The sequence below is a fragment of the Rhea americana genome, unplaced genomic scaffold (genome assembly GCF_003343005.1).
Source record: "Rhea americana isolate MKP2758 unplaced genomic scaffold, rheAme1 scaffold_115, whole genome shotgun sequence".
Classification (NCBI taxonomy): domain Eukaryota; kingdom Metazoa; phylum Chordata; class Aves; order Rheiformes; family Rheidae; genus Rhea; species Rhea americana.
In genome coordinates this window covers 1,242,060-1,254,120 of record NW_028185206.1, presented here as the reverse complement: position 1 = coordinate 1,254,120, position 12,061 = coordinate 1,242,060, and the positions used below count along the sequence as shown (strand labels likewise).

Sequence of the window (12,061 nt, the reverse complement as noted above, 5' to 3'; positions counted from 1 at the left end):
CCTCATTCATCTATGTACTGGAAACATCTCTATGCACATTCTTCCCAGTTTGTCTCGTGGACATTTCCAGTCGCACAAACACTATAGCTCTCTTCTTCCCAAGATAATTTTCATAGAAGCCTTCCATGAGCATGCAATGAAGCACAAATAAATAGAATGCCAGAAATGACTAGAAAGGCATTTTTGGCAGCAGCCTGTGCCCATCATGCAAATAATCTTCCCAGCTGTCTCTTCTCTTTCTAGAAGAGAATTTCTCTTCTCCATAGTCTCTCTATTTATTTTTCTCTACCCTTCTTCACCTAGGTAATAGTCAAAGACTTCAGATACTCATCCAGGACTGGATGAGTAATGACAGTTATGTATCCCACTGGACTGTGGAGTGTCCAGGGGTTGTGGATGTACACATCAGGAATGACTCTACAGTTCCTGCAGAAGAGCCCACAGAGTCCTCCATCTCTTGGTGCTGCTTCAGTGGTCTGGATATTCACATTACACATAAAGACTTGCTGCAGAGATCTCCTGCAATCACTTGCCCAAGAATTCCTGAACAGAAAAGTGCAACTTCACCTCCACCCCTGGTGTCTACATTGCTGCTTTGCAAGCAACTTGTTTAGAGTTGCCCATTATGTGGGAAAGACAATGCTTGTTGTCAGGGGGAATAGGGCCTCTGTGCAGTTTCCTCTGACATTTTAAAGGGAGACCTTGATATGTGTGTGCATATCTCAGGGAGGAACTGACTGTTTCTCTAAGACTACAGAGTGAAACTGTCTTTTGGTGGCTGCTTGCATGCAGATCCTTCACATGCAGCACCATAGGTAAAAAGGCAGAACCTTTTGAACCGAGACTTAAAAACAAGAGACATGTGGATTAAACCACAAAAAGTTCTGGTGATTTTGGAGCCAAAAGCTCCCCTTGGACACACTGCATTTCTTCATTCAGCATTTTGACTTGGTTTATCCAGGGATACCAGAGCCTGGAAGTGCAGGGAGATGGCACATACTCAATTGCCACCACAAGCTCCTGGGTGCTGCATGCCTTGGGAAACATGGACCTACCCTGTCCTGCCTGGACCTCTGGCCTGTTTTTCTAGAAAGATACCAAATGGATATTTGCTGAACTAATCCTTCAGCTGCAGCTGTCTGCTTACCGTATGTGCTGTGTCCCAGGGATCAGCAGGCTCCTGCAGGGTTTGCACAGGGCTGAAGCCATCCACATGGAGTGTGACAATAACCAGCTCAATTAATTTAGACAAAACTAGTTATGTAAGGCCTCAGGCATATACTGTCATTTGGTAGTTGCTTTGCATGCAGACCCTTCACAAGCAGCACCATAACTGCAAAAGAGGAGGGGAGAATTGCTGAGCACAGACCTTAAAACAAAAAACTATGGATTAAACCAAAAGGCCTGGCAATTTTGAAGCCAAGTACGCCCCAGTGACACACTCCTTTTCTTCAGCAGCAGCATTTAATTCATTGTGGAGTGAAAGGAAAATCAGCAGAGGACCACTTAATTTCTTTAAAATGCTTGGTCATTTAAAGGACATAAAAAACAACTTTTTAAACTGCTTTTGAGGGCTGGATACCCACTAACTTTTCAAAGGACCTCACCTGAAACAGAATCTAAGTGCAGAACTGCTATTTTCCACCACAAAGCTGTGATTTAAGACAGAATGAAACACAGGTTTTCTGTAAATTAGAAGGGCTTCAAATCACTTATCACTTCATCTGTTTTCAAAAAACAGATTACTTTATGTCCTGTGAGACATAGGTGACACTTGAAGCCATGCTTAGGTGACCACTTAATCCCTTGGGGATTATAGACCTGCTAATAATAGCTAATCACAGCACAAGATTTTGGTTGGTTACCATAACATCTGTCACTGCTTTATTTGTTCTTTGGAGCGAGAAGAAAAGAATATCACAATAACCTTCAGTTTCCCAGTATTGTGGTAGTTCATACTGAGCTTAGATAAAAAAAAAAGAGGAGCCTAGAAAAGAGATAAAGCATATTCTTGAGTTAGTTAAACTTGATTTAACATGAAATGAATCCTACAAAAACAAAGGAGTACTGGAGGAACTAGTTTTCAAAGAGGACATCCAAGGCTGTGTTGTAGGCTTAACAACATCCAAGGCTGTTAAGACTGCTTGCTTTTTTTCTGGAAGAGGTGGTCTGACCAGACAAAATATATGTTCAGCCTGCTGTACTCAGTGCAGGAGTAACTGGTAGATTTAATGTAGTTTTAAAATAGGCAGCAAAGATGATTTAATGATATCTGTTGCCCTATCCTATAAAATCTAGCAGCAGCAGTGTTGGTCTTCCTGTTCCTAACAGAACCCCTCCTTACAACTGTACTTTTGGAAAATGCAGTGGGTAAATTGTTCTGGGAATTACTGTAATTGCACTGCTAGCTCAGATTTAGCCAAATGTACTAGCTCAGCAGCTGATAGTATGGTGAGATCTCTAAATAAATAGTGTCTTGCATCAGGTATTGGGTTCCTTGATGTCCAGCTAGCAATCAAGCTATGTGCTTGTTTACCAGGGTGCGGGAGAACAAGTGCATTGTAGGTGCATTTTGAGTAACCTTTGAGAAATACCATAGTGGTTATCGAACAGTAAGCAGAAAGGATTTCCTGCTCTAGCTTTAGCTCCAATTCACATTCTTAAACATGCAGGACTTCCTTCTGCAGTGTCATATATGTGTGTCTGGGGAAGCCAGGCTCTAGTTCCATCTCTGCCAAGGACCACAACATTGGCAATCTTTTCTACTCCCTCAGCAAGCGAGTGAGCAGAAGAAATGAGGCTTTTCTGTGGTGGCAGACCACACAAAGGCCATCAGTTAMGGAGTTCTCAGTTTCTGTGACTTCCACTCAAAACTGCTGATCTTTCCCAAATGAAGAGGTGACACAAAACAGATGAAGAGGAAATCATTTGAAGTTTGTTACTATGTGATTCAGAGGTTAAGGTCCTTGGGTGTGTTACATCAATAGATAAAAAAGGAGCATAAGTCACTGTACTATGACTTTCAAAGAGCCATTTAAATATTTCAGAGCTTTAAATGACATAACCTGAAGTTCACCTTTCCTTTCTAAAGTGTGATAGTGACATTCTTTCTAAATGCATTGCATGGCAGTTTAAAGACCAGAGGCTCATGCTCCCCTCTGCGCTCGACGCAGCACAGAGGAGCAGAAAGGCATGTCCCTGCATTTACACACAAAAGCAAGAAGTAGCCCAAAGCATGGAGGCATCCAACAGCCACAGCTCCTCAGCCAACGAGGGCTGGCCAGGAGCAATTCCCTCCACCCCATGACTTCCATTAGCACCAGCAGAGGTGAACCACTTGCCCACTGTCCCTGGACTGCTAGGTCTGCAGAAAAGACTTTTGGCCCTTCTGCCATTTCTCCTACCCCACTTGCCTCAAGCAAAGTTACAATTTTTCATTGCAAAATGAGGTTACAGCGAAAACCCATTACAGTGGCCAGCTTAACAGTAAATTACGTTTTCTGTGCCACAACTGGAAAATAAGTGTGCTCAGACAAATTATGTTCTACATACCTAAGCCTCGGATGATAGATTTTTGATTTTTGGGCAAAGCTCTGAATATTCCTTTCCTGTTACATTCAGTAACAGAGCATTCATCTCCCTGGGATTTAACATGCTTACATGGATTTATTCCTGATGGTGCAGAGATATTTACTTTTTGCCTATAGTTAATGTAAACTTCTGTGGTCACAGACTGGCTCTTTCTTGTAGTCTCCCTGCCCAGCAGATAGATGAGACCAGAACATTTGCATTTCAGATGTTACACAGAAGTTTTTACTCTATTTAATGTGATTGTTATTTTTTCTTCCCTCTAACCACACTACCTTGCCACAAAAGGCCTGTGAAACATACGTGGTTGCAGATCAATAGAATACATCAGGATTTCTCTCACTTCGCTTGTTCTTATGCTTTAAGAGCAGACTCTTGACTGCAGTTTTCTCAGGGCTATTGTCATTAGCAAAACTAAGTTATAGCTTCAGTCCCAAGCTCATCAGCATCCTGCTGCCTTGGCAGCACATAATGACTGCAGAGCTGACTAAAATCTGTGCTGAAGTGGCATTTTAATGTGTAGAGGTCTGCTAGCCAGAGGAGCAGATCCACTTCTATACCACTGCCTGATTTCTGCACAGCTGTGTGGAAGACGATTGCAGCTTGAACAAGCTGCTGCATTTCACTATACAAGTTTTGGCAATTTCCTTGTTGGCCTCTTGCTATTCTGCACAAAGAGACTATGCCAGACTAAGGAAGCTTGTTGAAATACAGATTTTTTTGACCATCGAGTGAAGAGGGGGATGTTTTGGTTTTGTTTTTCCAGTGTTAATTATAAGAGATATTATTTACTATTACATGTCTAGTGCTTACTACTGTATTAGGCCATTTCACTGTTGACAGATTTATTAATTTTAATTACAAGTCTTGTGACATTTTTTTAAACATAATATTTGCATTTATGTATCAGTCCTCCAGCCTGGGGAGTGCAGAGGAGATCACCTCTTCAGCGCAGGAAGTATTTCTGGTACCCATGTTTTTGGTTAGAAAGGGCAACACCTGCAAATATGAGGGGAAATAAGCTGTTTGGGCCTCAAATCTTTACGCCTGAAGACAATCTTAGGGTATTTTAATATCCTGATTCTATTCTTTTTTGCCAAGGGACAACAGGAGGAATGGTGGTGTTTGCTTGTGGCAGAGAGTACCCCTACCACATTTCACAGTGGGGTAACAGATCAGAGCCTGTTTAATCCCTGGTGTTATTCTCACGATGCCACCTAAATTTGAGTGGCGTAGAAAGTATGCAAATACTCCTGATGATTTATGTATAAAAAGTTTTAGATCTGTTCATAGATCATAGTTTTAGATATGTTTTCTGTTCATAAAATGAAAGAAGCTTAAGAGCAAAAATGCGGGAATAAACCTATAGGCTCTAAGTTATTATAAAGCGTGAGGTAACAATAGAACATATGTCTTCTATCACACATGCAGACAGTTAAGTGATGCCTCCAGGGTATTCTGACGGGGTAATTACTGTTTCTTTCATGGCAGTCCTCTCAAGGTGCTTTACCAAAATGATACTGTTAGCAAGGAGCTTGAGCAGTTCTGGATAAGCCAGGATGTACACGCCAGTGGATTTAAAAGCTAAAATCAGAAACACAACTTGCCAAAGCCAGAGGAAGTTTTAGGTCTATATGTGCGTGCAGCCAAAGGCCATTAGCCAGGCACCTGGCCTTAGCAAGCATTAGAGGACGCAGTTTCAATCTGCAACAGAAGGCGGAAACAGACTAAGGCAGGAAGGTTTAGGCCAGAGCATCCCTGTGCTCCAAGGAGAGGGCAGCTGTGATCGGGAGCCTGACTAGAGAGTCTCAGAGCTAGGGAATAAGCCAAAGGCTTTCCTGTACATCTGTATTTCAGTTTGCTATCTATGCTTTCTCTGTTGGMGAAAAGAATGACTTATGCTTTAGAAGAGAGAAAATAATTGGTTTTTTTTCTTGTTTAAGCTACCAAGGATGATCTAATTAGCTTCATTTTTTTTTCACAAAGAATATTCTTTGCTTTCAACTTTAAATAGCTGATTTTCTTTGAAGCTGCAAGACCTGAGACATAGAATCATATACTCAGTAAGGTTGGAAGGGACCTCTGGAGATCATCTAGTCCAACCCACCTGCTCAAGCAGGGTCACCTACAGCATGTTAGACAGGGTTACATCCAGGCAGGCCTTGAAGATCTCCAGAGAAGGAGACTCCACAACCTCTCTGGGCAACCTGTTCCAGTGCTCTGTCACTCTCACAGGGAAGAAATTCCCCCTCACGGTCAGGCAGAACTTCCTGTGCTTCAGTTTCTGCCCATTGCCTCTTGACATGGCTAGGAAACTTCAACATTTTTACCACAAGATATTTTTCTTCTACTGAGGTCATTTAGGTAGAAAATTCATTGATGTTAGAGGGGCCAAGAAGCTCCAGTCAACTCTCAGGGTCCCAGCTCCAGGTACCAAACTTGTACCTGGAATACCCTTGGCCCAAAGGCCAAGTTTACATCCACTTTAGACTGGGTAACAAACTGAATGCATTGAAAATTGCAGTATTGCTGCAAAGAGTTAGTTGCAAATGCCAGCTAAAAATACCATCACTACACTAAACTCTTCTTCCCCAGTACTTCATCTCTTCTGTTCTTTATTTTTGAACTTAAAGTCAATTCTTTTTCTCCATTTCTTCTCTGCTAAGCAATCTTGTTCTCTGTTTTGTTTTGTTTTATTTTATTTTATTAGTATGGCCATATTTCCCACAAATTTCTCTGCTTGTCTGGTACACTGGCCCCTTGTTCTGTGGATATCTGCAAACCTTAGATTCTTTTTACAGCTCCTTCTCTACTCTTCTTTTCCTAATGGACACTGCATGAGCAGTGGAGAGCAAAGGATTACCGATCGCTATTGCCTAATTTTGGAAAGGTATGACAGAATGGAATTATTTTCTGCACAAAAAGTAAACAAAATTCTCCAAGGGCATCCAGGTACTTATTTTGACTCAAAAACACATTCCTCACCCTTGCAATTGAATTGCCAGCAATACACGCTGGTGTATCCGTTGTGGCGGTTGTACTTCAGTACACTATCTTTAACAATCCTGCAATGCTTTCAGTATTACCTATCTAAGGAATCAAGGCTTTAAGCATAAACAGCCAACACTCAAGCTGTGCTTTCTGTAGGCCCAGGACTGGTCATTAAGTCACACTCTCGTACCTCTGGGGCTGTATTTACACAAAACAGCCAGAGTAAGCTAAAAACAGGTAAGCTGGCTCTGGTTGCAGGCATGTTCAGCCCCTACCTGGAGCAGAGCCCAGGAGACAGAGCTGGAAGATCTCAGCTGGGCTTGCCCCATCCAAGGAAAGCCCATGTGCCTGGTCCGCACGCAGCTCCCTTGCTGCCACTGGGCCCCACGCTGCTCCCCAGTCGCGGCGCCCAGTCGGTGCCTCTGCACCTGCCCTGCAGGGACTCTGGGAGGTGCTGTCAGCCCGTCCCTCTGCTCGTGTCCATCATCCCCACCCGATGTGCCTGTCTGGAGATGCACATCGAAGCCCGTGAGTCTGTGCTGTAGTGCCATCTAAAGGCCCCAGGCAAGAAACGGAGGAGGAAGAGACATTTCTTTCTGAAAAAAGAAAAAAAGAAAAAAAAAAAAAGAAAAAAAAAAGAAAAAAAAAAGAGAGAGAGAGAAACCTGAATTTTTAAATGCTAACTGTTTGGCCGATGAGAAAACCAGTGGGTGCCTGGGAAAAGATTCCAGGTGAACAAGGAGATTCCGACAGAGGAGGGGGAGACACGTGGGTGCGATCCTCACTGGGCTCCAGGGGCTTGAAGCAGGAGGTTTATTTTCGGATACAAGCAGGTGGCATGAGAATATTACTTGGTAAATCAGATAAGCTGCAATCTTGTTATGCTCACAGATGAGTGAGCCAGGAAGGTTTGAGTGTAGCTGTCAATACAGTATCCTCTGAGGATAATAGTTAATCGAATTAGTCACTTGCAGCCCCTTGCCTTCAGCCTCTTGGTTTGGAGGAAAGCTTTGTTCCCATGGAGGAGGGGCAAAAGCAGCTGCACTCCCACGAGCCCCAATTTTTGCCATCATCTTTTCTTTTTTATCAGTAGCATCTGCAACATCTGCTTTAGACACAGTCCCACAAGAGGACCTAACAGTGCTGCTTCCCTCAGAGCAGTGTGTTTTGCATCATGCCAGCTGCGTAGTCTTGCKTCAGAATTGGAGCTTTCAGTAGTGCCAGCCCTAGGAGTGGGGAGAGACTGTGATATGGGCTATTAGATGAGGATGAAGTTTATTGCAAGATGGTCCAGCTCATTTTCCCAGCTACCAGCTGAGCCTTCACAGCTTAAGTGTTTGGGGTTTCCATTTGAAACAGTACTTAAAGAAGAATATCCATCCACAACCAATAAGGTACAGGTCCTGTGCTGACTCTACAAATCAGTTTTAAAGCTATTAAAAACAAATGTATGCAGTCACACGTGCTCGGATATTATGATGCTCTGTGAGAGCCTGGTGCAAGTTTCCTAAAATACCAGCCTCATCCTGCAAAATCCTCCRTTGTTTGCTTAAGGCAAAGAAACAACATTATCCTGGTGAAGGCTTAGATTGTATCCTCCTCAATTATCATTGGTGTATCAGCAATCGCTTAAGAGCTCCACAAAAGTTTCCCTGAAGACATTGGGAACACCTATAACCTTTGCACTATGCTTTAAATCTTGGATACCTCAGTCTTACCCTCCACAAAGGAGGTTTCTCTGGCAGTTGCTTGCTCCCTTTGCACACATAATTTAAATTTTCACCTACCATTCATATGTGATTTTGATTACACTGCAGTTCTACAGTGCTAATTTGGCTTAATCCATACTGCCTCAATATCCCCCCCTTCTGTAAAATACTTTAGGACCTTTATTCTTTCCGCAGCAAAAAGTTAGCTTCTTAAGTTTCAAATCCTGCATGGGAAGGAGCTCAGCCTGGATCTTCCATAATCTGAGCCTGGAGTGTCATTGTTGGCACTGTGTGCCTTTTTTTTTTTAATAAACATTTCAAAATCAAAACATTTATCTTGAATTGAATAGAATATTTCATACTTAACAAACTGCAGATGTCTGGAAGGTTTGCATCCAAAAGAGTTTCAATTTGACTCATAGTTTGATATGAATAGTTTCCCCACCTGCATTGGAGAGATTTTTGATCTCTCCCTAAAACCACACACAACTGTTATACCCCTCAGTACAATCACCAAAACTGCATATGTCAGTTTACACAGGAAAAGTGAAGCCACATAGCCTAAAAAAATACCGTATGGTACTAAGCCCAGCAGACCTTCTGTTCAGAGACAGGGCACCCTGAATAACCTCAGCTGCCCAACTCTATGCTGTGATCTCTGCTTGGTACACAGCCTGATTCAAAGCCATTCTTTGGGACACAGGCAGAATTCAGGGAAATGGCTATGACCTCTTGAGAAACCTATGACCTGTCGAGAAACCTGTCCTTCCACAATCTGACCTTTTGGGACAAAGAAAGTCCCAAAGGAGAGGAAGACGGTCAGGCCACAGTATGCCAGGTTGTAAGAGGAGCTACACTTCACCACAGACCTCCTCAAAGTCCAGGTGATATGAGGCTTCATTGTTTTGTCAGGTAAGAACCCACAACTCAAGTTCAAGTCCCTTGACAATTCTTTTAATATTCTGATACTATGCAGTCCTTCCCTCACCTTGCCTCCATCAATATAAGTGGAATAGGCCAATATTTTACAATCATCTGGAAGGCTCAGGTTGATTCTGGGACAGAGGCTGTGGAAGGCAGCAGGATGTCTCGTATTTCCATCATGCACTAATCRTTAAGAAAATGGTTAATCCATCAGGTACACACTGCCATGAGGGGAAGTTTTTTTCTGATGTCCAAGCAATGATTTCCTCACATCTAATTGGCTTGGGAGGCTGTRGGCCATGCAAAGCAGGCCACAGAAAAATGAGCTTCTCTCCAGCTATAAGAAGCTGCTTATCTGGACCACTTCCACTGGACAACTGTCATTACACATACATCACTTCCGACAGATGTTTGTTTGGAAAAAGATGACACCTCTTTTTTTAGGGGTATCTATGATCAGGTGAGACTATATATTCCAGTGCTTCAGTATTGCCWTTAGTGGGGAAACCTTTTTAATGATGATCTGAAATCTTCTCCTATCTGATATAACCATGGAAAATGGACTATTCCCTTTTTCTCTACAGTAGCCTTCTGTATATTTGGAGACTACTCATTTAACAAAGAAAAGAGATATGAAAAACCTAAATCTTTTTTCAGAGGTCGTGTTTTCCCACTGTTGTCCACGTTTCACATCTGTTCAGTACAATCTTGTACAAGCTGTTATGTAACAGAAGTACATCCTAGTAGATACACCCTTTTCCACATGGTGTCATTGACACGTGTTCAGCCTGTGATAAGCCCAGCTCCCAACCCATCAGTCTGAACTCAACGGGAGTTTCGTCTTCCCAGGCTCAAGGCCTTCTACTTGCCTTTGGTGAGTTGTAGTCTACTCCTCTTCTATACCCCTGTCTGCAATTTAGTTTTAAGATTGCTCTCAAACATGTCTATAGACAAGTGACTATGGCTCCTATGGTGATATGTGTTTTCTCCACCCATCAATAGAAATACTGACATATTCTACATCTAGGACAGCCTTCACAGAAAACCTTACTCAACAAATGTCAACTATTTCATCTAAGCCACGGTTCCCTCATCTTAAGAGACAGTATCTCACAAGTCATTCTCTGAAGTCAAGAGCTGTGACAGCTCTTATTTTCCTTCTCTCCATAGACTTCTTACTTGGGCATAGAAGAAATAATGTTGGTTTGACACAATTTTTTTCTTGTCAAAAGCGTATGGGCTGTTACATATCTCCATGTTGCCATGTAGATATTTACAGTAATGTATTTGTTCCTGTATTTTCTCAGAAGCTAGCTTTAAAGCAGTCTGTGTGAAATTATCTAATTCCTCGTTTGTCCTGTTTTTCTAAAAGATTCATTACATCTATCTTTCCCTACATTTGAGAACCTTGGAAGATGACCAAGGTCACCTTCTGATTTCTGACTTAATTGTCAGAAATAATCACTAACAGCTCAGAGGTTATTTTACTTAACTTTTTAAGTACCTGACTGGGTAATTGCATTGGGCTTACCTGACAGAAAACAGTAATTTAGGTAAGAATTTATTAACCTGTTTCTTCCTTATTTCAGCTGAGTATCCACTTTGTTGTGATGTTAAATAGCCACCGGGTTGCTTCAATTATTAATGCAGAGTTCAAAAAATAATATTTAATAATCCAACCTCTTGGTGTCAGTTTTTGATAGCTTTTCCTTTGTTCCAAGTAGCAACCAGTGCTTTCCTTGATCTTCCTGCTTTTCCCAGTATAATGATTGAACATTTTCTTAATACTCTTCTTATTCCTGATTTTACCTCATTTTGGATCTTCAATTTTTAACTATCCATTTTTACTTGTTTGTGGTATTTTTATATTCATCTTCATTAACCTGCTCATGCTTATATTCTCTCTGTTTTTTTTTCTCTTGCTTAAGATTAACAAAGAGCTCACAATTTACATAATGTTCTCTTACTACACTTCCTATCCTTCCACTAGATTGTGGTCCTGCTTGTAATCACATTTCCTTAAAGAACTGTTTTCTTTTTATAACTCAAGCTTTCCTATAGTTCTTGCCTCCCTTCTGTATCAGTGCCACTTTTAATCTTTCATTTCAYGGTCATGCTCACCTAAATGCTTCTCACCTTCAAATTCTTAACAAGTTTTTCCCTTTGCCTCTGGTCAAAACTTAAGAAAACTTCCTCTTGCTCTTTCTGCCACTTTCTATACCCCCAAAATTATTTCAGTGTGCAAGACATGCTGGATAGCCTGTGACCTGAAGTGTTCCCTTGCCTACAGATATCAGGCAACTGAAGTTCCCATCAGCCACCAAGTCTTGTGCTTCAAACAATTCTGCTTACAGCTCACCAAAAAGCTTCATCTCTCCTCATTTTGGTGATGCAGAGCAAACCTCTGCCATGCTAGTGGTGAGCAAGCCCATGTGCCTCCATAAGAACATGGACCTTCAAGCCACACTCACACTGACCTGTTCTGCATCCCTCCTGGCAAAGGCACCAGCATTCACAGGAGTAGGCAGCCTGGGACGTTAATCTATAAGCTGATTGAGCCTCAGTTATCTTCCAGTAATGTGGTGAGTTTGGACAGATGGTCCCCCCAGTCTCTGCAGGAGAGAGTCACTGTGCCTCTTTTGCTTCCCCTAAAAAGTGATGGCTGCTGTGGGATTTTGCCTTGCACCATGATATTGACCCTCATCTGCTGTGTGCACAGCATTGTTGTTGCTGCAACAACAAGGTGCTTGCAAGGTGGCTTCATTGACATGAAAAATCTTCTGCTCTCCTGATCCCTCACAGCCATAATTCCCATCTTTTCTTTACAAATAGTGATGAGGAAAAGTTTT

At 42.1% G+C, this 12,061-nt stretch overlaps 1 protein-coding gene across 1 annotated transcript in view; it reads left to right on the top strand.

Moving 5' to 3' along the window:
• Positions 1-9,133: 9,133 nt before the first annotated feature.
• PDE6B (phosphodiesterase 6B) overlaps positions 9,134-12,061 on the top strand; it is a 28,216-nt gene continuing 25,288 nt past the window's right edge. The window contains exon 1 of the mRNA XM_085317486.1: positions 9,134-9,200. The gene's annotated coding sequence lies outside the window, so the exon portion shown is untranslated. The remainder of the gene's footprint in view (positions 9,201-12,061) is intronic.